The sequence below is a fragment of the Candoia aspera genome, chromosome 3, assembly GCF_035149785.1.
Source record: "Candoia aspera isolate rCanAsp1 chromosome 3, rCanAsp1.hap2, whole genome shotgun sequence".
Taxonomy (NCBI): domain Eukaryota; kingdom Metazoa; phylum Chordata; class Lepidosauria; order Squamata; family Boidae; genus Candoia; species Candoia aspera.
In genome coordinates, this window is record NC_086155.1 from 77,233,716 (window position 1) to 77,258,777 (window position 25,062).

Here is a 25,062-nt window from a genome sequence, read left to right on the forward strand (position 1 = left end):
TACAGAAATTTAATTCCATCCTGCTTGATTTACATGTCATATAATTTCAGCCAACTTTTCTTCCAGATTCATCATCAATTTTCCAAACAACAAATATGTTTGTCTCTATGTGCATTTTAGATTTTTTAAAAAAGAAAATCCTCTTCTTAAAAATGACCTTGAAAAAATGTGACTTTATTATTTAAGAAAAACCTTATTAATAAACATACGTTTAAGGAATATTAATGCTGCACATAAAACATCTCAGGAACAATGTTTCCTTGTTGAAATTTGAGGGTTGTAACTTAAATGAGATGGAATTTGCATTAATCTGTGCTTCTGAGAGCTTCCCTTAGGAGCTGTGTTATAAGAATCAAAATAAGTCAAGGCAGGCAAGGTAGAAAACCTACATTTAGTTCAAAGAGGTTTACATATAACAGGAGTTACCTAATGGTGAATCAAATTCTGGTAAGACATTATTAAGTGCAGCATTCAATGCCACAAATTTGACAGTTCACAGTTTGCATTCCATCATGAATTGATGTTAACCTTTGAAAGGAAGATTGAACAATAGGGTGAGTGCTTTGATGTTTCTTAAAATTGAGAACAAATCAAATCCAAGTTTCCTAAAATTTAATGAGTTCTGACTTTGCCTTCCTACCAGATCTTTATCTTCTGAAGAACCTAGTCCATTTGGTTCAATCAGTGGACTGATACCTGCCTGACGAGTGACTCCACTTTGGCCATCTTGTTTAGAGCTTTGAGATGCATTTCTTTGGGGCCCCTTAGTCTTGCTGTGCATCAGAGCAAAATAATATTTTATTGTTCATCATAATGAATAATGTACCACCCGCACATACATTAGATATAAATCTTATTAGGTCCCCTGGACCAAGTGGCTTGGTCTTTTACATTATAGACCTTTCCAGCAGATACTATATCTGATATTCTAAAAAGCTGGAAAAAATGTAATATAAAAATTTGATTAACTGCTTTCTGTCTGTGAATGAGAAAACAGACTTGTAAAATGTGAAATGAACCATTCTGCCAACACAGAATTTGAGCTTCAAATGTAAACACTTGAGTTAATGGCTAGGGTATCTCAGAGTCTCAGAAGCTGCGGTACCCAGGGAGGGTGAAACTGAGGTTATGGAGGCTCTTTAATATTTTACATTGAACATCCTTACAGGCCGTAATTAGACAGATTACCTGTTATGCATGGTGTAATGTGCTGAACAGTTTTAAACTGGCTTGTCCTCAAGGCAAATGGAAGGCAAAGTCAGAAAGAATTACACTCAACACAAATAACACTCAATGTTCTCCTAATGGTTCAGGAGGAGAAGGAAAAAAAAAAAAAAAAAACCCTTCCCAGCCAATGCTGTATTTAATTTTTAACTCAATTGACTACAAAAGAGTTTGTTAAATATTTACTGGTCATTTGAATTGATGTACCTAACTTGTCCCACCCCCTCTTGAAAAAAATAAAATTACAAACCAGTGACAGGATTATAAATTGTTAGAAGAAACCATAACAAAGCCTCTGTTGAAGTTGCTTGAACTTAAATATGAACTCTGGGGCTATGCTTTGTTATTCTTTGTATCTTAACATATCACAGCCTTGGATCAGGAGAGAGATTTACGTGCATGTATGGACATACTAAAATAGCTTGCACTTGCTGCCTGTGCAAGGAAAAGAGAAGCTGCATCTCATGGCAATTTGACGAAACTCAGAACATTGGACCACACTGGAAGTATTGCTTGTCCAGAAGGATGGAAAAAATGCTCATCACCAAGGATGCAAACCCTGAATAATCTGTGCAATAGACTTTGGTTCAGTAAGAAGTTCCAGAAGAAGAGTATTTCATAAATAAATAAATAAATAAACCAACAAATAAATTTGCCATGTAACAAATCACACCTGGAACGCTCTTCATTATTGAATCACATGGCTGCTGTTTTCCAGCTTGACAAGGGGACTAAGCCCTGATGATTTTTTTTTCCTGAATCAGGAAAGAACAAAGGGGAGGGTACTGGGGTAAAGCATGGGGAGACTATGCTTTACCACAGAGACTACATGATGCAAAGTTTGTTTTAGCTGCTGTAATCTTTAGCAGGGGGAGAAGTAGGCAGTCTCTGCGTTTCAGTGTCTCCCGAGACCCTCTTTCTATGGTACTTGGAGGCTCCCCTCTCTAAAAAGATTGCTGCCAAACTGAGAGCACAATTTTCAGTGGAAAACCTAGTAAGGGCCCCAGCTGCTTTGATGGACCAATTAATGTTTTTTAAACCAAAATTGTGGGTCTTAACATCTGGCCATGTCCTCCAGTGATGTGATTGCCACATAGATGCTTCCTCTGTGGTACTCAGATATTGAAAACTTATATCTGGATATACAATGGTTGCCCCCACTGAAGAGACCCATAGGCTTCCTGGAAAAGGTTGACTTTCATATTGCTGCCATCCAATTCATCTAATGTCCATTTTATTTTATTTGTTCTTCTTACAATTGATATGTGTATTCGATTTTTTCCATAACTGTAACTTGGTTTTTAATTATCTTCTTTGTTGTCTAACAATCTAGCTAGAAAATATGGTCCCAATCTTTACTTTAAAAGGCATAGTCTGTTCTACAACCTGGGGATTCTGAATGCCAACATTTTTATCAGTGATATTTTTGAAAGTCATATTAAGCTCCTCTGCTCTGAATATAGAATGGATCTGTTAATTAAAACAAAATTTCTTCAAAGCAAAACTTTTAAACAAACTTCAGGCAAACAGCTATAAAACTGTTGTTTGATCTTGAAACCCCTTTTTATATATTGAAAGCCCAATAAAATTATTGCCTGAATAATACGTATTGTGTAACACAGCGGTGATCAAAGTTTTACCAGATCTGCTGAAGTTATCTATTCTCAAAACAATATGAATTATAATATCATACCCTGATGTTATCACACGCTAATACTTAATATCTTCAATATATTTTTTCTGGTGGTCACGTCCTCAGGGAACATATGCTTTGAAAGACAGCATGTTGATATTCTATGTGGGAAACAATATACTCTAAATATTAAAGTAATGTTTATTGTACTGTATGCTAAATTACTGAATCCATCTGATCAGTTTAGCCAGTCTGCCACCTACTTTGAAAGGTTACCATGTCAAGCCATCCCAAATGGTATTTTGTGCAAACAAGTACAAGAGCCTTTTAGAGGCGAGAGGTTTAAGAACATAAACCAGATGTACTCATTTGAAATTGTCCACTTATTATTTTTTTTACAAAGGTCATAACTTTTCACTGAAACTAAGCTTTTTGCAGATTTGGGTGCATTTTACTAAAGTCTTAATATCTAAGATCACATATCTGCTCTGATGTCTTTCTCTCTTTCTTCCTCCTGATATTTCTCGCAGGTTTTCACCAATTTAGTGAGATAAAACTAAACTCTCTTTTCTTCTCATGTAACATTTTAAAATGAAACTAATTTACTCACTTACAAAGAAAAATCTGTCTCTCATTCCAACAGATTGTGTGGCATAAATCTAGGTCATCGCTCCCTGTCAGAACAAAGGATTTTTAAAAATGCACTTTTCTAAAAGCTGATGCCTTGTCAGGCTCCAGTGGTCACATTATACATAAGTAATGCTGTTATTGTATCTTTAGAATCCGTATGCTAGCATGAATCGGTCACCTGATCTGAGCTTGTTTATTGTAACAGGACACGTGAGATGGAAAGACAAATTGAAAGTTGGGCAACACTATTGGCTATTCAAATTATATATAAGTAAACATTTCATACATAGGAAAGGGAAGATGTTTATAACCCCTTGAATATGTTCCTGGTGATAATCCTTAGGCTTTAGGAACATAACATTCATTACAAAATGACAGATCAAATGCCAGCCTGCTTTAGGATCTGGGTATGTACATTTCATAATTAATTCAATGTATTTTCAATTAAATCTATTTTTAATTTTCTATTAAGAACATTATTATTGGTCAGTTATGTGCCACTGTTGTTGACTTGTAGTGATACAAAGGCAGAGCTCCAGGATGATCTGTCCCCAGTGCGACCCTTCAGGTGTCCCAATGATGAACCCATTGCCACTATAATCAAGTCAATCCACCTTGCTACTGGTCATTCTCTTCCCTTTCCTTCTACTTTTCCCATCATTATAGAAATAAAGCTAGGTCTTCACATAATGTATCTAAAATATGAACACATAGAATTTAAGCCTGATGAGTTGTGCCTCCAGTGAGAACCCTGGATTTATTTGTTCTCTAGTCGTTTCCTTGGCTATTCATGGTATTGTCAGAAGTCTTCTCCAACTCTAAAGTCCAAAAGTGTCAATCCTCTTTCTATTCTGCTTCTTCAAAGTCCAACTTTTGCTTCCGTAGAGTATCACAGGATAAACCATTGCCTGCATACTTATTTTTCTTGATAGAGAGACATCACGGCATCTGAAAGTCTTTTCCAAGGCCTTCATTGCTACCTTACCAAGAGCTTGTCTGCAGAGAATTTTTGACTGCTGGTTCTTTTATTGTTCATAGTCAATTCTGAAAAGCAGAAGCTACCTACCACTTCAGTGTCTTCACTGTCACTTCTAAGGCTGGTTACTGTAGCTGTTGTCATTAGTTTGGCTTTTGGTCTTCTTCATATTTAATCTTATTCTCCACTCCCCCCCTTTTTTTTCACTGTGCTCCTCGACTTTCATTACTAGATCTTACAGATCACATGCATTTTCAGCTATCAGAGTACTCCTATCAGCATAGCTTATAGATGGCTCCAGATTGAATGAAAGAAAGAAAGAAAGAACAAAATATTGTCTTTGATGAATAGGAAAAAAGAGTGGGAGAACTGATCACAGTCTGATTCTGGATTATGGAACACCTTTATAGTCAGAGACTCTTTCTTGCTCTTAGGAACAATTCAGAATGTAAAGTGAGAATCTCTGCACCATCAGTCTAATATTAAATTATTATGCTGAAGCCATCAGGTGTATTTGCAGTTGTAGGTGACCTATCAAGAGCACCAGTGAAAATGTGAATATCTGGCTTGTCAGTGATCCTTCTGAGTTGATTATTTAAGAATCAAATTTAGCTAGGTTCCCAATTTCTAGCCAGATACAAGAAAATGGAAAAATAAGAGTAAGATCCAAATGCAGCTTAGTTTCCTCAGATGAATTAGAAGTGATACAATTTAGGAATAAGTTCTAATGGCTACATTGATAAAGTGACACTACAATAAAAGGCATATTGAGAATGATATATTGGTGAAACTGTATTTTTTTCTTCTTAATACAGAAACCACCATTCAGTCATCCTTTTTTGAAATTCAATTAGATTCATAGAGTTGTTGAATTGCAGACTTGGAGGGAACCACGAGAATTCTGTAATGTTTAAGAAAACCAATGAAACCACAATTAACAGATTGCTGTCCAGCTTCTTCTTAAAAACTCCAGAGATGGAGAGCCCACATCTTTTGTAGGTGAAAAATGAAAAACAAAAATTAGCTCTAAATGCAACTTGACCATCCTTGGATAAGTCAGAAGCAATATTAATCAATTCTGTCTGCACAACTTGCATTTCATCAGTGTATAGCTGAGCTAGAACTGAATTGATGCTTTAAAAAGTCTTTTCATGTCAGTGTAGACAAAAAGTTTGGAAAATTAATTTCTAATTGTTCCTTTTGAGTAACTGAGGTGGTATCCAATGTATTGGATTTTATTCCTATCTTACAGAAATTCATGACAAATCTTGAAAACATAATTAAACATAATTCAGAGTAGAAATGTATTAAATGCAGCTACTCTTAATCTTCATTTAATCTTCATATAAATCTTATGACTAATGAAATCCACATCAACCAACAAATCTTTTCAATTTTTAGTCAATAATATTGATGAAGATATTTTGATGTACATGAAAAACAAACAGTACAGTGAAAATGTCAATGGAAGCTCTTGAAAGTTTAGCTGATTATGTTCTTTTGGCTCATGCAGTGTGATGGGCGAAAAGCAACTTAATCTGTTATACTGGAATCTTTAAGATCTTTAAGCCATTAGCCATTCATTTACTTAGTACATTGTTATCAAGGGCCTATTTGGATTAGTAATCAGGAGCAACATAATTGACTGCTGGAGAGAAAGATGGTCTCCAGAAGACAGACTGGTAAGGATACCCTGGGCTAATAAATTGGCATTTAGCCTAAAACAGCACATAAAATCAGAGCTAATAGAACACCTCGTCTTCATGGGTCTCTTAAGAGGGGATTGTAGAGCCCAGAGTAATGTTAGGGTCAGCTAGGAGTAACCATGTTAAAAATTATAAGGGTCATTAGGAGATTTAAAATTAAGAGAAGCAAAATTAAATATCACAGAATGGATGTATTATGAATGTATTAAAGTTACTGACTTTAGGTCTTTTACTTTTTTTAATATAAGAATAGGTATTTAGTCCATAAAATATTCCATTATACTAGTTCTATGAACTGCAATAACTAGTGATCAAAATTAAATGCTGTCTCTACATACATAAGATGTATAATGTATAAATAGTTAGCTGAGTGTTGTGTTAATCACCATGATAGTATAACAATGAAGGAACAAGTTCACTGATAACCTTAAAAACATCATGAATGGCAGCATAATGGTTTTGCCATGTGCATAAACATAATTAATTAAAACATAAACTTGAGGCATCTAGCAAGTTTAAACTCTCTTTTAACCTTGTTAAGTACTGAATTTGTAGATATTCCAGGACAGCATATTATATGCCTGGTTTTAAATATGATTTGGGGACATGCAATTCTTGTCTCAAAAAAGAAACGACAGACTAGTCATAAGTTCCAAACTGGCTTCACATAAGTCATAGTTTGTCATTCATTCATAAACCTTTAGACTTCATTAAGTAAAACCATTAACAATTAAAAAATGATGCACTGCTTCTTCACTGAAATCAAGTGAATCTCATCAATATTATACAAGCAAAACAGAATCTTTTGAAAGTTGAAAAAAAAAACTGGTAGGACATTTTGTTTGTTTGTCTCATAGTAATGGTAATCTGCCCCAACTCCAATGGACCCTGGACAAGGCAACTGTGGGATATGGAATTGGAATTTGTTCAAACTCATTAGAATTTAGTAACACAGAATTCCTTCTAAGTCCATTTTAGCAATTGATCAAGAATTACCTATGAAGATAATTCATTAGTTTATATACTCTGCCAAAATTATAGTATATAATTTGTAAGTCTTCTACATTATGTTGGTGGAGTTCTAAGGAATCCATGGCAGCCATTACCAATTATGCAGTCATTTTGGTTAAAATATTTTAAGGAAATCAGGAAAATCACTGAAGAACATTTCACAATGAATCTATTGTTGTTTTATTGTCATATTTCTTAAGGTATATAAAATCATGCAGCATCAGAAGTTACTATTGTTAGTTGTCAGGTTTGTTACTGCAATACACTTTAAATGCATTGAAACGATTGTCCAGAAAAAATGTAGGAAATTATACTGGATAAAACATTAACACAACAAAGAAAGCACCCTGAAAATATCATACAGAGGAACATTTGTTTATTCAAATCTGGTCACCATTTATTACCTTTATTAACATAACAATGCTTTTCCTAATACATTACTTTTCCTAATAGATGTACAAATGTCATTCTGGATGGAAGTATTTAATATAGATTATTAAAATGTTTGCATATCGCGTTAATCTTCCTTTTACTTTAAACAGTACTTAACAAGCTTTGTTGATCTGAGTGGAAGAAAATGGAAAGTCCTCCTCTCTTCTCTTTAACATACATCCCATTTTACTTCCATTAGCAACTAAATTTTATATTATCAAAATGGGAAATCAGCCACTGCTTGTTTCTTTATTCTAGCAAGTACTAAGATGTCATCTTGGTTGTAACCAAAATCATCACAGTAAGAGGGAGGACCTCCTTTTAATGCCATCATATTTCATTTCACGATTCTGACCATGTGGATTTCATGACTCTAATGACTTTTCCTTTTTTTCCCCCTCCTGCGTTTTATTAGGGTTATCTGATATGGGCTACAAAAATCCGGACTATCACTAGACAACATCAGAAAGAAACAGAAAATTCTAACTCTATGCTGCCATCTAGTGATCTGGATTTTTGCAGCCCATATCTACTTTTTATAACAATTCTCCTGAATTTTACACATTTTACATACATTACATATGAATTTCCTGAAATGTTGCATATTTTGTAATTCAGTTGGTCTCAGTTGTGACTTACATTCATTTTGGGGGGAAAAAAGGGGACTAGGATGACACTTCTCCCTGAAGTGATAATGTCCTATTACATTTGAAGATTCAGAACATCAACAAAGTTATAATGCTGTATTTATATACCCTTACTAGTTTCACATATTTTTAGCCTTTGTGAAAGATAAAAATGACTGCACAGTACAATGCTATGTGCACACAAAGAATTTATAGCAGTGCTTATGAAACATAAGCTTTTACCGATCTCTTATTAAATACCAAATAGGAGGAGATCACAAACTAATATTCCAATGAGTCCCAGTGATGCTCACAAACTCTGGACATGCCTGAAGAATCTCTATGTACACAGCCCATGGGCTTTAATAGAAGATAATGCCCTTTTCTGTATCAACAGAGTTTACTTCCAGATAAATATTTTTATAAACAGCATAGGTATACACATTGATGAGAGTTGCAATTAGTGGTTTTGCAGTTGCAATTAAATGTAAAGAGCTTCAGTGAAGAACATGCTGTAGAGCTGATTTTGTAGATTCTTGAGTAGTAAAGTACTGCAAAATTATGCACTAATTATACAATTAGGATTTAAATAAATAAATAAATACGAATGATTTAAATATATAAAATCTATGGAAGACTTGACCAACATCACCCTAACAAATGACCATTGTTGATGAATTTAGGCTTCTGGCAAAAATTATCTGTTCCTTCTTATGTGTGAAGATCTCAGAAAGACAAAGGGGGCGAGGGGGAGAAAGATTTTACTTTTGACTGAAATTACAGTTTGCTTGAGTTTTGCCTATCACTGACATACAGTACCCAATGGATTGTCCTGAGGGAATCTAGATCTTAAGAGGCCTTCTAACATGATTTAAGGATATTCATGAATAATAAAACAGAAATTTAGAAAGTAAAAACAAGTGAAAATAATTCTTTTTAAAAATATTGGAGCATTTCTTAAACAAGGAAGAAAGATGGAACATTATTAGATGTTGAGAGATTCACTAAACCCATGCTACTTCAATACTCCTGTTACTCCTGTTATTATAACTTCTTAATCTGGAGTACACAACTTTTTATTCAAAAGGCAAATGGAGTCAAGACAAAGAAATGGGTTGCTTTAATCTTTACATCTTCATTTTAAGTAATTTAAACATAAATTTAATTAAGATATTAAATTAAATACAATATGTTTACTTTGTATATATTCACTAACACTGTTGTCTATTCCAATAAGAATGGCAGTTTGGTGACAACTTTAGAGAGGCTTGGGGGGGAAGGGGAGAGGAAGAATGTACAAAAGTTTCCATATGCAAGTTGTGTATCTCTGCTCTAGATGAATGCACAAAATGCATTATGACATCACTGACTTAATTTCTTACCGAATCGTTACTGATGTGGGACAATGCAAAGCTCAGTGATGTCATGTTATTCTGCAGCTGTTTCACTTATGAGCCCTAAGGCTGATTCAGAAACAAGAACAAACAAAGAAGAAAACAGAATAAAAGCAAATATATTTAATAAGGCGTTATACTAAAATAAAATAATAATAAAATAATTGAAGATCCAAGACTATAGCAGCACAGGAAATCAAAGGGACAAAATAGGAATTATTTCCTAAAGCAAACAGTACAAAGTTTAAACTAAATATGAGATGAACAACTAATGCAAAAAAAAAAAAAAACACCCTATGAGAATAAAAAAACTATGAAAAAGAAAGAATGTGGGTAGATATATTCTGGACTGAAACCAAAGGTTTAAGGTGAGAAAGTGGAAACACAAAAAGAACATTGCATTAATCAAGATAAGACAAGATTAAACACTGAGCAAGCATTTTTTAGTATAAGAAACAGATGTAAAATGATTAATTTTAGTAACAGTGAAAGACAAAGGGGGAATCTGGCAGCAAAATCTATCTGCTGGGAAATAAAGAAGAATGAAAGACAACAATGTGACTTTGGATGTGATCGGTGAAGTGCAACTTAAATCCTTGCCAGAAACAGTAAGGGAAGTAGAGAAGCATGATTTAAAGGTAAGACAATCTATTCAATCTCATTATTAAGTTTTAGGTGATGCTGAGACATTCAAACAGAAATGTCTGGAAGTCAGTCAGAAATATGGGACTGAAATGGACAAAGAGTAGGGGAAGAGAAATATGAATACACCAAGTGGATATTATACTGTGAACCAAAACAGAAAATGAGCTGATCTATAAACTATCACAAAAAAAAAAAAAAAAAAAACCCACCACCAACAACAACCAAGAACCAAGAACCAATCCTAGAAAGAATTCCAGATGCAAAATTAAGAAAGAAATAAGGAAGTTACAGTCCATGTAGTATTTCTTTAAATCTATTTTGTAGACTTGTAAGTTTTATAAACTTCCCAAAGGACTTAGAAGACAGTATAAAATGTTATAAATAAATACATAATATAAAAGCTAATAAAAACAAACAAACAAGAAAGAGTCAAATGCATGCTTTTAATTAGTTTGTCACAGAGGATCATTAGAAATGTTAATGAAGCCATTACAGTAATGAAGATAAAATCAAAATGGGAAAGAGGCCAATCCTGATTCAAGCAGAGAATGTATCAGGAGACAATGAGATTGTAGCTGTTATCCATGTCCCACAATGCCAGGTTCTCATATATGGAGTCGAATCCTATGTTTGTTTGTTTGTTTTTTTCCACCTAATATGTGTCTCTTGTAGGCAAAATTATATCTTGTTTTATTTTTTTCAAATAATGATTTTTTTTCTCTCTCAAGGAGCATTTGCTGCATTTATATTCCACGTTAAGCATTTATAATCCATAATCAAGCTAAAAATTTAGAAAAGTTGATACCTGTAGTGCCTAGTTCAGAATCATCCTTTTCAGTTTCCTGTCGTACCTGTTGAAGTTTTTGTGCAGTCTCATCTGACACCTCCATTTGAATCTCTTCCAATTCCTCTTTAATTTTTTTCTAGAAATTGCCTTGCATTCTGGACAGAATTCAGTCAAAACCTTTGTAGTTTAAAAGTAAAAATCACACCTTCCAATTTGTCCCATTAATATGAAGCCCCTTTTCATACTAGTTCCAAACACAGCCAACTCCTTCATACACTGAAATTTGAATATATTTAATATTTAATATATTTACAATGTCAAAAATTCATAAACAAGTATGATTAACTCTATTCAAGGCCAAACAATTCCTATGAAGATGGGGCCTATCACTGGCACTTTGCCAACTCTCATCGAAAAAGCAGTTATGCCTTTAGCAGCTTTAGCCAACTTTAGCCAATGGCATTCTTTAGCAGCCTCTGAGGCTGAACTTTACCTCTCAATTGCAGGCCAAGCAGGTGATGACGCTGAGGTGCTATTGTGGTGCTTAAAGGCTGTTAAGATCTGGATAGGGAGGAATAAGCATAGGCTTAAACCTAGGAAAAGTGGCTTTGGGTTAGGAAGCTATCAAATTCCAGGGATATTCTATTTTTATTTCTAGGTACATTTCTATGCATTCCCTAAGCAGATCTCCCTTATCACACTTTGTCCTCACTCATATTCATCATCATCATATTTCCTATTTGCACTTTTATTTTTAGGCTGCTTGTACAAGATTACAGTTCTACTTAGCACAGCACATACAAACTAATAAATTAGTTCACAATCTGGGGTTCCTTCAATTAGCAGTTGACAACTGTGGCAAACTGGGCCTTTCTACAACTCATACAAAGTAATGATCTTTACTGAACTGGGAAGCCATACTCATAGTCACTCATGTCCTAGTTAACTCTTGTTTGGACAATTGCAGTGCTAGATGAGGTTAACTTTGAAGACACTTGGAAGCTAAGCTGGTCCAGAATATAACAGTTTGAGTAGTTATGGGCATGTCTCCACTGGCCATGTAACAACTCTACTCTGAAAACCATGCTAGTTAACAATTTGCTTCCAAGTGCAATTGAGTGAAAGTGGGATTGTCACCTTTAAGCCTTTCATGCTTAGGACCTGGGTATCTTTAGGGCTGCCTACTCCCAGTTGTATCTGCCTGTCCATTAAGTTCAGGAAGTATGGGATCCTTTTGGATTCCCTCCTTCAAGGAATGCCATCAACAAGATGCACAAAGATGTACTTTTTCAACTGACTACCAATATTGGTATTGGACGCGGTGGCGCTGCGGGTTAAACTGCTGAGCTGCCGATCGGAAGGTCGGCGGTTCGAAACTGCGCAGCGGGGTGAGCTCCCGTTGCTCGTCCCAGCTCCTGCTCACCTAGCAGTTCGAAAACATGCAAATGTGAGTAGATCAATAGGTACCGCTTCGGCGGGAAGGTAACGGCGTTCCGAGTCGTCATGCTGGCCACATGACCCGGAAGTGTCTATGACAATGCCGGCTCCAAGGCTTAGAAACGGAGATGAGCACCGCCCCCTAGAGTCGGACACGACTGGACTTTACGTCAAGGGAAACCTTTACCTTTACCTTTACTACCAATATTGATATGGCCCCCATTTTAGGCAGACTATTTTTTTTTTTTTGCTCCACAGAGATGGATGTGTCATGAGGTTGTTCCCTCTTGCAATGGTGATATGGTTGTTGTTAATGGAGTTTTATTGTTCTTTGGCTAATAAATGCATTGGACAGCCTAATGTGGTTACTGTTTTTTTTTTCCCTTTGTATTATTGTAACCTTCTTTATAAAGGTGGGTATGTAAGCTGTTCACTTAACAACAACTGAAGTGACATATAAACCGATGGATGGATGGATGGATGGATGGATGAACAAGTGTTAGTCAATAGATGATGGATGATAGATAGGTACTGTAGATGGATGGATGGATGAATATGATGTTAGATAATATTATCAAAAAGATTGTTTGTGATAGAGCTACCATATTTGGGTTGCAAAAAATCTGATGGACATTAGCTGACAACAAAAGAGTGTGTATCTTTGCTGCCATCTAATGGTGCCATGCATATTTGCAGCCCTACAAAATATTTGCAGTATCATGCCCTATATAGTCACATACTAATTATTTTTCTTACAATTATTTCTCATTTATTAATAAATCTAAACTAATGGACTACCATCCTAAAAGGTCATTGATCAGAATATCATTAGAATAAATTCAAATTATCAAGCAAGCAAAGTAAGAAATTGAAATAGTTTATATTAAAAGAAAAGCCTCAAATAATTGAAAAAAAACTAAAAGAATCTTCTATGCCATGAGAGGATTGTCTAGAACCAGTTTTTAAAAGGTGCAGAGCCAGCAGGTGGCACCCTCCTTAATGTGCCCTGGAATGGAAATGGATGTTGCCTGATGTAGAGCACCCCCAATGATGGTATGTGGTTAGAACAGGAGGGGCTGAGGAGATTGTCAGCTGTAGATGCCTGGTTGAAGAAAACTGCAAGATTTTAAGAGACAATAACTTGTCAACAGATCCTTGACCAGAAAATATATATATATATATATATATATATATATATATATATATATATATATATATAAAGTACTAGAGGAAAACTACTGGTTGAAAGTCATTCATTTTGAGAAGCTTTAAGTCTAGCATGAGAGCTGAAAACCTTTTTATAAGCCTGGGTCCTTCAGTGAGTTGATAAGAGTTGTAGCCATTATGGGTACAGTTAGGAAACCAGTATTTTATTTAATAGATATGTTTAATTGGAAAGTGAATTAGAATAACTAGATAGCTTTTACTTAAAAAAAAGTAAAAGCTATTTATTATAACACATCTCATTTGTAATAGAAGATCCAAATATGTAAATTGATTTTATATATGTCAGAAAGCACTTATTTTAACTTTCAGATAAATCTTCTTGCTTCTCTTATTTCTAATGCCCCTTTCCAACTATCAAGTATGGACTAAAAGTTTCACTGAGTATTAAATGGTAACAATGAGGACATTAAGAAACAAAGGAATCTTTTCATACAATGGAATCTGGGTGTCTCAAAAGTTAGCAAAGTAATAGTGGTATTAAAAATAAATTATTCCATTGTGTGTAATTGAGACACTCGTCCCTCCTTTCAAGCAGGACCACCTTGGTAAAGTTTGCCTCTGCTTCACATATTTAACCTTCCTCTGTTTCTTAAGGATGCCAAATAACAATTATTTTAGGAAACAAGACAAGATAGTAAGCTCCCTGAACCTGAAGATTAAAAGTAGCCTCTTGGGCCTCTTTAGAGCTGCAAATAATGCATTTCATTTTCCATTAGGAAACATGCAGCTCAGCCCATAATTTTCAAATCTCTCATGAGAAAGTTCTTGCTATGAGTTACATTTTTTGACACTTTCACAAAGCCACTATTCTTCATCCCAGAAATTGTACTGTGTCTTGTAAGTGACCTCACCTGCTAACTGCTAAAGATTCTTCCAAGTTGACCAATGATAGAGCACAACAATTGGCACTTCAGACAGTTTTCTTTCTCTCCCATATCTTCTTTATAACCTTGTCTTGGCAGTAAAGAAATAGATCAAGTGGTTAAAGCAACAAAGCTACCTACTGAGTCGATTGGGAAGCATAAATGGGTTATTCTGCCATGACTACTGGATGGAGGGGGAAAATACCACAGGCTGAGAAGGAGAACAAATCAAGAACTCCTGCCAACAGGCAACTACCTGTCCCACAACTCCAGAGTAAATACTGCAAAAGTGTGTTTGCAGGATTTTGTCTAGAGCAGCAGCTATGCTGGTCAAGGCATCACAGAAAGAGGATCATCTCAGGTTGGTACAGATCTTGCATGTGGAAGTGTCCCCTTTAGTTATAATTGGTGAAGTAACCATAGAAGAAAAGGTTCACAAAACCATTAAGCGTATGCTATTATGCTTTTGTTCAATTCGTATCTTTGCACAGTTTTAAGGGCTTAGTATGCTGAACAGGTTGTGTTCAGTTAATTCAACAAATAAGTTGAAGCATAAACAGCAGAATGAAATGGATCAAGTGAATGACAATTATTAAGACTCAAAATAAAAGAAAAGGACAGAGATAACCAGAAGTTGATACTTGAGCAAGCTTATACTTTATGGCAGATGATTTAGAAAGAAAAATGGACCTTAGCTCTATGGCTTTTCATAAACAGAATTATTTCAAGAATATGAAGCTGTGAATTGGGGAGAAACAAAAGGCTCACATTCCCATTTGCACTACATTGAGATCTTTGATTCAACCTGAGCGCTGAAGCAACATTTCAAGAATAAATATTTTTACATTTGGTTTTGCAACCACTTCAGTGAATTGATTATCCCTTACTCTTACTTATATCTTTCCTTAATTAAACCATAAAACACACATTTACTTCTGTCATTCTAACTATACATAAAGTTGCAACTACGTTATACATGTTTGTAGATAGATTTATACTTTTTTTTTTCACCCAGAAGGTTAATGTAACTTACAACAGGTGTCATTTTATCACCGGAGCAGCAAATTTGTGGTGTAGATTGGGCTGAGAGATGATGACTAGACCAAAGTCACTCAGTGAGCTGGTCCCAGTCCAACACCTTTACCTTTATATCAGTTGCAGGGTTCTGTCTCCAATTACCTGGGAACACGTTCCACTCAATGATATTATTCATGTCTAAATCATACTCTTTGGATTATACTGTTTATATATAGGCTCATTTGTCTCTACAACTTGAATCAAGGAACATATGCCCAAAAACACACTAGTTTGGAAAATGAAACTCTGTTGCTGTAAAACAACAGACAGTTCTCTGTTTTGCTTTTAAAACTTAATTATTTTAATTGCTGAGCTTTAGACACCAGGCATACGAAAAATAGCTTTCCTGCTCCCCAAAATAAATTACATTTAAATTTAGAATTTGTAAATGACAAGTTATCTGGTTTGGATTAAGGTCTTGACTATCATTAAAAACTTTCTATTCAGCGCCAATTTAGTCTTCAGTTATTTCACTAATAAATCAGGTTTGCTGCTGCAATAGCTTTTAGACAGCTCACATCCTGCGAAGTCAGGAAAGAAAAATGTGCAAGGAAAGCCTCAGCAAACAAAACTCTCCTAAGACAGGGGAAAATCCCAGGGAACAACAAGAACTGTTGTCTGTTTAGTTGAGTTTCTGGCAAGACATTCTGGTAGAAACTGCACATTATTGAATCTGACTCTCTTCTCTGCTTCCTGGGTTTCTTACATTCAACTTATTCTATTGTTTGGAAAAGGTAGATACATCACTGTATATATTCATAGGATATATAAAATAATGAGAATCTCTCTGTTCCTTCTTAGGCCAATTTATTGGGAAGCAAATATATATTTTCCATTGCCTTTCTTTGGGATAGAAAACTGAGTCATACAACTATTCCATCATAGATAGCAAAGCTAATCTTACTATTACAAGGGTCTGAGCTTTCCTTATACCCACCTTAATATTGGGCTTAATTTATTCGTTAATAAAATGCCTCCACTTTTCTCTTTTAAAGAAACAGTTAAGATGGCTAGCGGATGTAAACTAAAACAATCAAATATAATTAAAATACAATCAAAATGTCTACAATTTCATTCAAAAAGCAGACTGCCTGATTGAGGGGTAAAAGGATAACAAGATATATTATTAAATATATAGCTATCAGCTCTTTCAGGTCATCTAGGTCAGAATACAGGTTCCTCAGGTCTGGCTACAACTATACTTTATCAATAAAGGCTGTAGTAACAGAATATTAAAAGCCTGATTGAATTTTCTCCTTCCTCCCTCTTATACTTTAGTGCAGTGTTTCTCAACCTTGACAACTTTAAGATGGGTGGATTTCAACTCCCAGAATTTTCCAGCCAGCATGCTGGCTAGGGAATTCTGGGAGTTGAAGTCTACCCATCTTAAAGTTGTCAAGATTGAGAAACACTGCTTTTGTGAATTAAGGGGAGGGGGGAGTCAGCCTGAACTTCTTTCTCACACTTTCTCTGTTTCCTAGGCTTAAAGGATGTATTTGGAACTGTGACCTCTGCCTTGTTTCTCCAAGGTCATCTCCTTGGCTCTCTATAATTCCCTATTTTTCTACTGGTACAATAATGAAATAATATACCAAATCAGAATTAAAGTCAAAATCATTAGACTCAATTAACTGTTCAAACATTTAAAAAGTGATGCATCTTTGCCATTTCTGAAAAAGGAAATGGGGGAAAAGGGAAGAAATATATTACCTTGGCCCTCCACGGCCTGGGAGCCACAGAAGAGAAGGTCCCTTCCCCCAAGCTTTGGATAGCCTAACTTCTGGCTCTTTCCTCCTGATCTAAGTAATCAGGCAAAAGCTCATCCCAATCAACACAAGAACTTTTGGAGGGAGGCAAATGTTGTATGCCATTGTACAGACTTTAAGACTTTTGTTTGCTTTAAGGACTGAGTATTAAAGATGTATTTACATGGCTACATCACCTTGCAAGGCCTAGGAGGGTGGCGTTAACCCAGAGCAATAGCTTGTTGCTGGGGAAGGTCTGTGCCAGAATAAAGCATTGTGTACAGCTCTGCCATGCTACGGTGTGTAGAGTCTTTGGAAAGCAAATAACCTCCACACTTTTGCAAAAGCCCTTCTTGCCATAGCTGTCACCTGCAATATGAGATGAAGCTAATCAAATTTGTGAAGTTGAATTCTAGCAAGCTCCTCCACCTTCAGTCACACCTGAAATTTAGAATGTGCCTGTGTGCTTAGTGCCAGATACCAGCTTGGAAAGTGCACAGTCATCATGTTGGACATAAAATCCTGAGCCACTCATTACTGGGCAGCTTCAGTATGGACACTGAAGACCCCCAGGACAAGAAGCTAGGGTAGTCTACACCACATCAGAGAGCCTCTTCCAGCAGCTAGCACAGGAAGAGACACTACTGCACAGTGGGGTGGGTGGTGCATTAATTGTATCCCTATACAGCTCCAGCATCCAGATGCAGTAACAACATTCAGAATTGACTGCCTGTTGGATGGAACTTAGGTTCAGTAAGACAGAATACCTACAACCTACAGCTTAACTTCCTTTCCCTGAAATAGCCAGGTAGCAGCATCCTACTATACCTCCACCAACAGTTAGTACATCATTACTTATTCCCAGGCCATGAGGCAGTCCTATTCTTGCTCCCCTCTCTAACATATCTCATACACAGCCACATTTAATAAAACCAGCAAACTAAAAAAAAATGTATTCCTGTTAGAAACCCAACCTTCTCCTAATGATCATATATGATACCAAATAGGTTGGAGCACCTAAGGGACCATCATAAGTGGCTCCTAAAGAAACAATCCCTTTTACAGTCACCCCTTCAAAGATAAATCATTTCCCAGTGACTCCTAAAAGTGAACATAAAGAGAAACACAACTTCTATCTTCTTGGAAGCAATATAGATGATGGCTTATTTGGCCATCAATAGATTTCAGAAAGACTGAAGCAAGTTTACGATTGCCTCTCCTGCAGGTCTTAATATCCAGAAGATTTCTTACTGAGAGAGGTGTTCCATCAGATAATCAAACCCTAGATCACAGAAATTTACAGGTCAGAACCAATACCTTAACTCCTGCCCTAAAAACTATTGGCAAGCTAGGTAGATATTCAGTGTACAGTACTATGCCTGGTTGCCAGATGTTGTACCAGTTGGAGCTTCCTAACAATAACTCAATGCAGAATACATTTGATGTAATTTAAGTGTGGCATAACCAAGACATGGATAATTGTGGCCTCATCCAGGTACTCAGGCATGGCAAATCCATCATAACCGAACAAACATTCTCCTTGCTACCATCACATAAAGATCCAGAGACAGTTGAGAAACAAAGAGTACTCCATAAATTTGGCCCTGCTCTTCCAGGGACTACATCCTCATGTAATTTCAGATTGTAATTTTTGTTGTTGTTGATGTTTACATACAAGGTAGAAAAAAGGATTGACATTCTAGTAAATCTACGGGGGTAAGAAGTTCAGTCTCCTGGAAGGTGTATTCTTTGGAAGGATACGTTTCACGGCATGTGCAGATTGGATTTCTTGAAATATCCCAGAACAACCATGCATCCAGCTCATTTCAGTATGAAGGAAAATGGTGATTGTATTTGTCCTGTTCAAACAATGAGGTGGCCAGACAGAAGTATTATCAAACTCTTTATTTAAAACAACTATTTACAACAGTAAAAGTCTATGGATAAATAGGCAAGCAATCTCAATCAAGACCATCCAGGCAAGGGCGGATGAACAGACAAGGCTGCATGGTTAGATTTAGGCAGAACAGCAAGGCAGAATTCAGCTGTCTGATCAAAGCTGTCAAAATTGGTGATGCTAGATTGCATGGCAAAGCAGAAGCTGAAGGCGAGGTCCCATAGACTGGCATGCAGACAGGATCAGTCTGGATCATGGAGGCTAGGCAAGACTGGACTGGAACCCTTAGACAAGGCTTGGCTCTGGAGGCTAGGGTGGACTGGAGAGTCAAGGCAATGCTGATCTCTGGAAACAAGGATGGACTTGACTGGAGAGTCTAGGCAAGGCTGAGATCTGGAAGCAAGGCTGGACCGGACTGGAGAATTTATTTATTTATTTTTATTTATTTTATTTTCTATCACGCCTTTATTATTTTATAAATAACTCAAGATGGCAAACATACCTAATACTCCTTCCTCCTTCTATTTTCCCCACAACAACAACCCTGTGAGGTGGGTTGGGCTGAGAGCGACTGGCCCAAGGTCACCCAGCCAGCTTTCATGCCTAAGGCAGGACTAGAACTCTCAGTCTCCTGGTTTCCAGCCTGTTGCCTTAACCACTAGACCAAATTGGCTGAGCTTGAAGGATCGGTTGTCTCTGGCAGCTTGCTCTTTGTGTGTCTGCGTTTTAAGGTGATCCTTTCCACACCTTTTCTCTCCTGCGGCCAATTGGGATGCTTTCTTATTCGCGCGCTCCTCTGCTTTCCTGTCTCAAGCTCTGATTGGAGAATTCAAATCCCCCTCCGGAGTTTGACCAATCCACGTCTGCAAATTCTTCCACTCTGCTGAGTCACTTCCTGGTTCTGCTTCTCCATGTCCATCCTGATAAGTTTTGTTTTCTCCTTCTGACTCTGGAAAAGTTTCATTTTTGGAGTCAGAAGTTGGCTGAAACCTCACACTGTTATAAAAAGCAGAACAAGGTTATTGCTATTTATGCCTATTAATATATTTTAATATGCCATACACATGTACACACACACACATATACATATTATGACATAAATGTGTAAAATAATCTGCACAACATCAAATAAAAAATTAAGTAGATTTTGGTGTTCTCCCCACAGGAATGAAAACAATCTAGCCTGATTTGGGCTGTGATGCTGGTTGCATATTTACAGGGTAGTTCTAATTAATCTTCCCAGTTAGATATTATATTACTGTTCTACACTGTCGATCTTCTGTTTATTGTATTTTTCTTCCATTTTGCTGCTTACTTTTTCTCCTGTTATGAGAGGTGAAAAAATGGATTTAGTTGCACACATTGTATTGTATTGTATTTATTTATTTATTTATCTAATTTATCCCCGCCCATCTCCTCCCATTTTCCTTGAGTAATTGTACAAATACAGTAGTATTGGTTCCCATTGTTTTTATTGGTTTCACAAGAGCAGTTGAATGACAGTAGAACTATTTCAAAGTAATTAGTTTTAGGATAGAATGCTAATTATATGAAAAACTAGGGAAAATGCAGTGACCTCCTATACATATTGCATTTCTGATGTAGAATGAATATATATTAAAAAAAAAAATTCCCTTCTCATCATTAGGGATAGTATGTGTCTTCCTCAATCTCAGGTCCTCTACCAGAGGCCTGGGAGTTTGAGGGTACTGTGCAGTATCTCTACCTTTACCTTTACCTCTACCTCTATCTCTACCTCTACCTTTATCTCTATCATCTCTATCATCTCTATCATTTCTATCTCTATCTCTGGTGGGGAGTTGTCTTTACCCCTGTGTTGTATCAGATGTGCTGCTTTAATTAATTTCCTATTGTATTTACTTTCCTCAACAAGTGAAAATTAGACTAGATTTAATTTGATACACAGAAATGCTTGCAATGGAAGTCTATGTAAGGCTTTCAAATCTAATGGGTAAGTAAGCCAACCAAGCCTATATTCCCAGTCAAACATGCTTCTAGAATCAGTTCCCAACAATGCAAGTTTCTGGGTTCAGAATTAGCAAGATACACCTACTGACCTCTTCAGCAAAGGATCGTTACCTTGTCGTGGTGCTGGAGATTGAGCACCTCAATGATGCCATGAGCTAAACCGTGAAGGGCCACCCAAGACGGGAAGGTCATGACAGAGAGGTCAGACTAAATGCAATCCCTGGGGAAGGTAATGGCAACCCACCCCAGTATTCTTGCCGTGAAAACTCAATGGATCAGTACAACCAGAGATATGTCGGTATACCATCGGAAGATGAGACCCCCAGGTCGGAAGATGGTCAAAATGCTACTGGGGAGGAACAGAGGATGAGCTCAACTAGCCCCAGACGTGATGACGCAGCTAGCTCAAAGCCGAAAGGACGGCTAGCGGCCGACGGTGCTGGTGGTGAACGGCGAATCCGATGTTCTAAGGATCAACACACCATTGGAACCTGGAATGTAAGATCTATGAGCCAGGGCAAATTGGATGTGGTTATTGGTGAGATGTCAAGATTAAAGATAGACATTCTGGGTGTCAGTGAAATGAAATGGACTGGAATGGGCCACTTCACATCAAATGACCACCAGATCTACTACTGTGGACAAGAGGACCACAGAAGAAATGGAGTAGCCTTCATAATTAATAGTCAAGTGGCTAAAGCAGTGCTTGGATACAACCCAAAAAACGACAGAATGATCTCAATTCGAATTCAGGGCAAGCCATCTAACATCACAGTGATCCAAATATATGCCCCAACCACAAATGCTGAAGAAGCTGAAGTAGAGCAGTTCTATGAGGATCTGCAGCACCTACTGGACAACACGCCTAAAAGAGATGTTATTTTCATCACAGGAGACTGAAATGCTAAGGTGGGCAGTCAAATGACACCTCGAATTACAGGTAAGTATGGCCTGGGAGAACAAAATGAAGCAGGACATAGGCTGATAGAATTTTGCCAAGACAACTCAACGTGCATAACAAACACTCTCTTCCAGCAACCTAAGAGACGGCTTTATACATGGACTTCACCAGATGGACAACACCGAAATCAGATTGATTACATCCTTTGCAGCCAAAGGTGGCGGACATCTGTACAGTCGGTAAAAACAAGGCCTGGAGCTGACTGTAGTTCAGATCACGAACTTCTTCTTGCACAATTTAGGATCAGACTAAAGAGATTAGGGAAGACCCACAGATCAGCTAGATATGAGCTCACTAATATTCCTAAGGAATATGCAGTGGAGGTGAAGAATAGATTTAAGGGACTGGACTTAGTAGATAGGGTCCTGGAAGAACTCTGGACAGAAGTTGGCAGCATTGTTCAGGAGGCGGCAACAAAATACATCCCAAAGAAAGAGAAAACCAAGAAGGCAAAATGGCTGTCTGCTGAGACACTAGAAGTAGCCCAAGAAAGAAGGAAAGCAAAAGGCAACAGTGATAGGGGGAGATATGCCCAATTAAATGCAAAATTCCAGAGGTTAGCCAGAAGAGATAAGGAATTATTTTTAAACAAGCAATGCGCGGCAGTGGAAGAAGACAATAGAATAGGAAGGACAAGAGACCTCTTCCAGAAAATTAGGAACATCGGAGGTAAATTCCAGGCCAAAATGGGTATGATCAAAAACAAAGATGGCAAGGACCTAACAGAAGCAGAAGAGATCAAGAAAAGGTGGCAAGAATATACAGAAGACCTGTATAGGAAGGATAACAATATCGGGGATAGCTTTGACGGTGTGGTCAGTGAGCTAGAGCCAGACATCCTGAAGAGTGAGGTTGAGTGGGCCTTAAGAAGCATTGCTAATAACAAGGCAGCAGGAGATGACGGCATCCCAGCTGAACTGTTCAAAATCTTGCAAGATGATGCTGTCAAGGTAATGCATGCTATATGCCAGCAAATTTGGAAAACACAAGAATGGCCATCAGATTGGAAAAAATCAACTTATATCCCCATACCAAAAAAGGGGAACACTAAAGAATGTTCAAACTATCGAACAGTGGCACTCATTTCACATGCCAGTAAGGTAATGCTCAAGATCCTGCAAGGTAGACTTCAGCAGTTCATGGAGCGAGAATTGCCAGATGTACAAGCTGGGTTTAGGAAAGGCAGAGGAACTAGAGACCAAATTGCCAATATCCGCTGGATAATGGAAAAAGCCAGGGAGTTTCAGAAAAACATCTATTTCTGTTTTATTGACTATTCTAAAGCCTTTGACTGTGTGGACCATAACAAATTGTGGCAAGTTCTTAGTGGTATGGGGATACCAAGCCATCTTGTCTGCCTCCTGAAGAATCTGTATAACGACCAAGTAGCAACACTAAGAACAGACCACGGAACAACGGACTGGTTTAAGATTGGGAAAGGAGTACGGCAGGGCTGTATACTCTCACCCTACCTATTCAACTTTTATGCAGAACACATCATGCGACAAGCTGGGCTTGAGGAATCCAAGGCTGGAGTTAAAATCTCTGGAAGAAACATTAATAATCTCAGATATGCAGATGATACCACTTTGATGGCTGAAAGTGAAGAGGAACTGAGGAGCCTTATGATGAAGGTGAAAGAAGAAAGTGCAAAAGCTGGTTTGCAGCTAAACCTCAAAAAAACCAAGTTTATGGCAACCAGCTTGATTGATAACTGGCAAATAGAGGGAGAAAATGTAGAAGCAGTGAAAGACTTTGTATTCCTAGGTGCAAAGATTACTGCAGATGCTGACTGCAGTCAGGAAATCAGAAGACGCTTAATCCTTGGGAGAAGAGCAATGACAAATCTCGATAAAATAGTTAAGAGCAGAGACATCACACTGACAACAAAGGCCCGCATAGTTAAAGCAATGGTGTTCCCTGTAGTAACATATGGCTGCGAGAGCTGGACCATAAGGAAGGCTGAGCGAAGGAAGATCGATGCTTTTGAACTGTGGTGTTGGAGGAAAATTCTGAGATTGCCTTGGACTGCCAGAAGATCCAACCAGTCCATCCTCCAGGAAATAAAGCCAGACTGCTCACTTGAGGGAATGATATTAAAGGCAAAACTGAAATACTTTGGCCACATAATGAGAAGACAGGACACCCTGGAGAAGATGCTGATGCTAGGGAGAGTGGAAGGCAAAAGGAAGAGGGGCCGACCAAGGGCAAGGTGGATGGATGATATTCTAGAGGTGACGGACTCGTCCCTGGGGGAGCTGGGGGTGTTGACGACCGACAGGAAGCTCTGGCGTGGGCTGGTCCATGAAGTCACGAAGAGTCGGAAGCGACTAAACAAATAAACAACAACCTACTGACCTAGCAGGCTTCTAGGCAAACCAAAGTCAACATTAAAATGGCAGCTTGATTGCTTCCTTAGTCTCTTTTCTGGGAAGTCTTTAGGTGGTTGAAAGGTTTCCAATTCATAATTCATATATAAGACAAGCAAATACTCTATTCCAAGCTATAAAAATCCATAAGCAACTGCTATGGTTCTATTAAGAACTTTTGGTTACTATTATTAATTGTGTTGCTGTTTTGAAATAACTTCTCTAATTTTGTGATGCTTTCTTCCCATGTGCAAGAGGATTTAGGATCTCAGGGTCTTTGTAAGTAAAATGGTAAGTAAAATGTCTTTTGGTGCTACTTCTTGAATTTCTTGGAAGCTGAAAGCGTATGCCAGGGCTATTGTATTCTTACACCAGGATGCCAAAAGTGTGGTTCACTTTTTGAGGGCAGCTGTTGAGCATGCTGAACAAGACT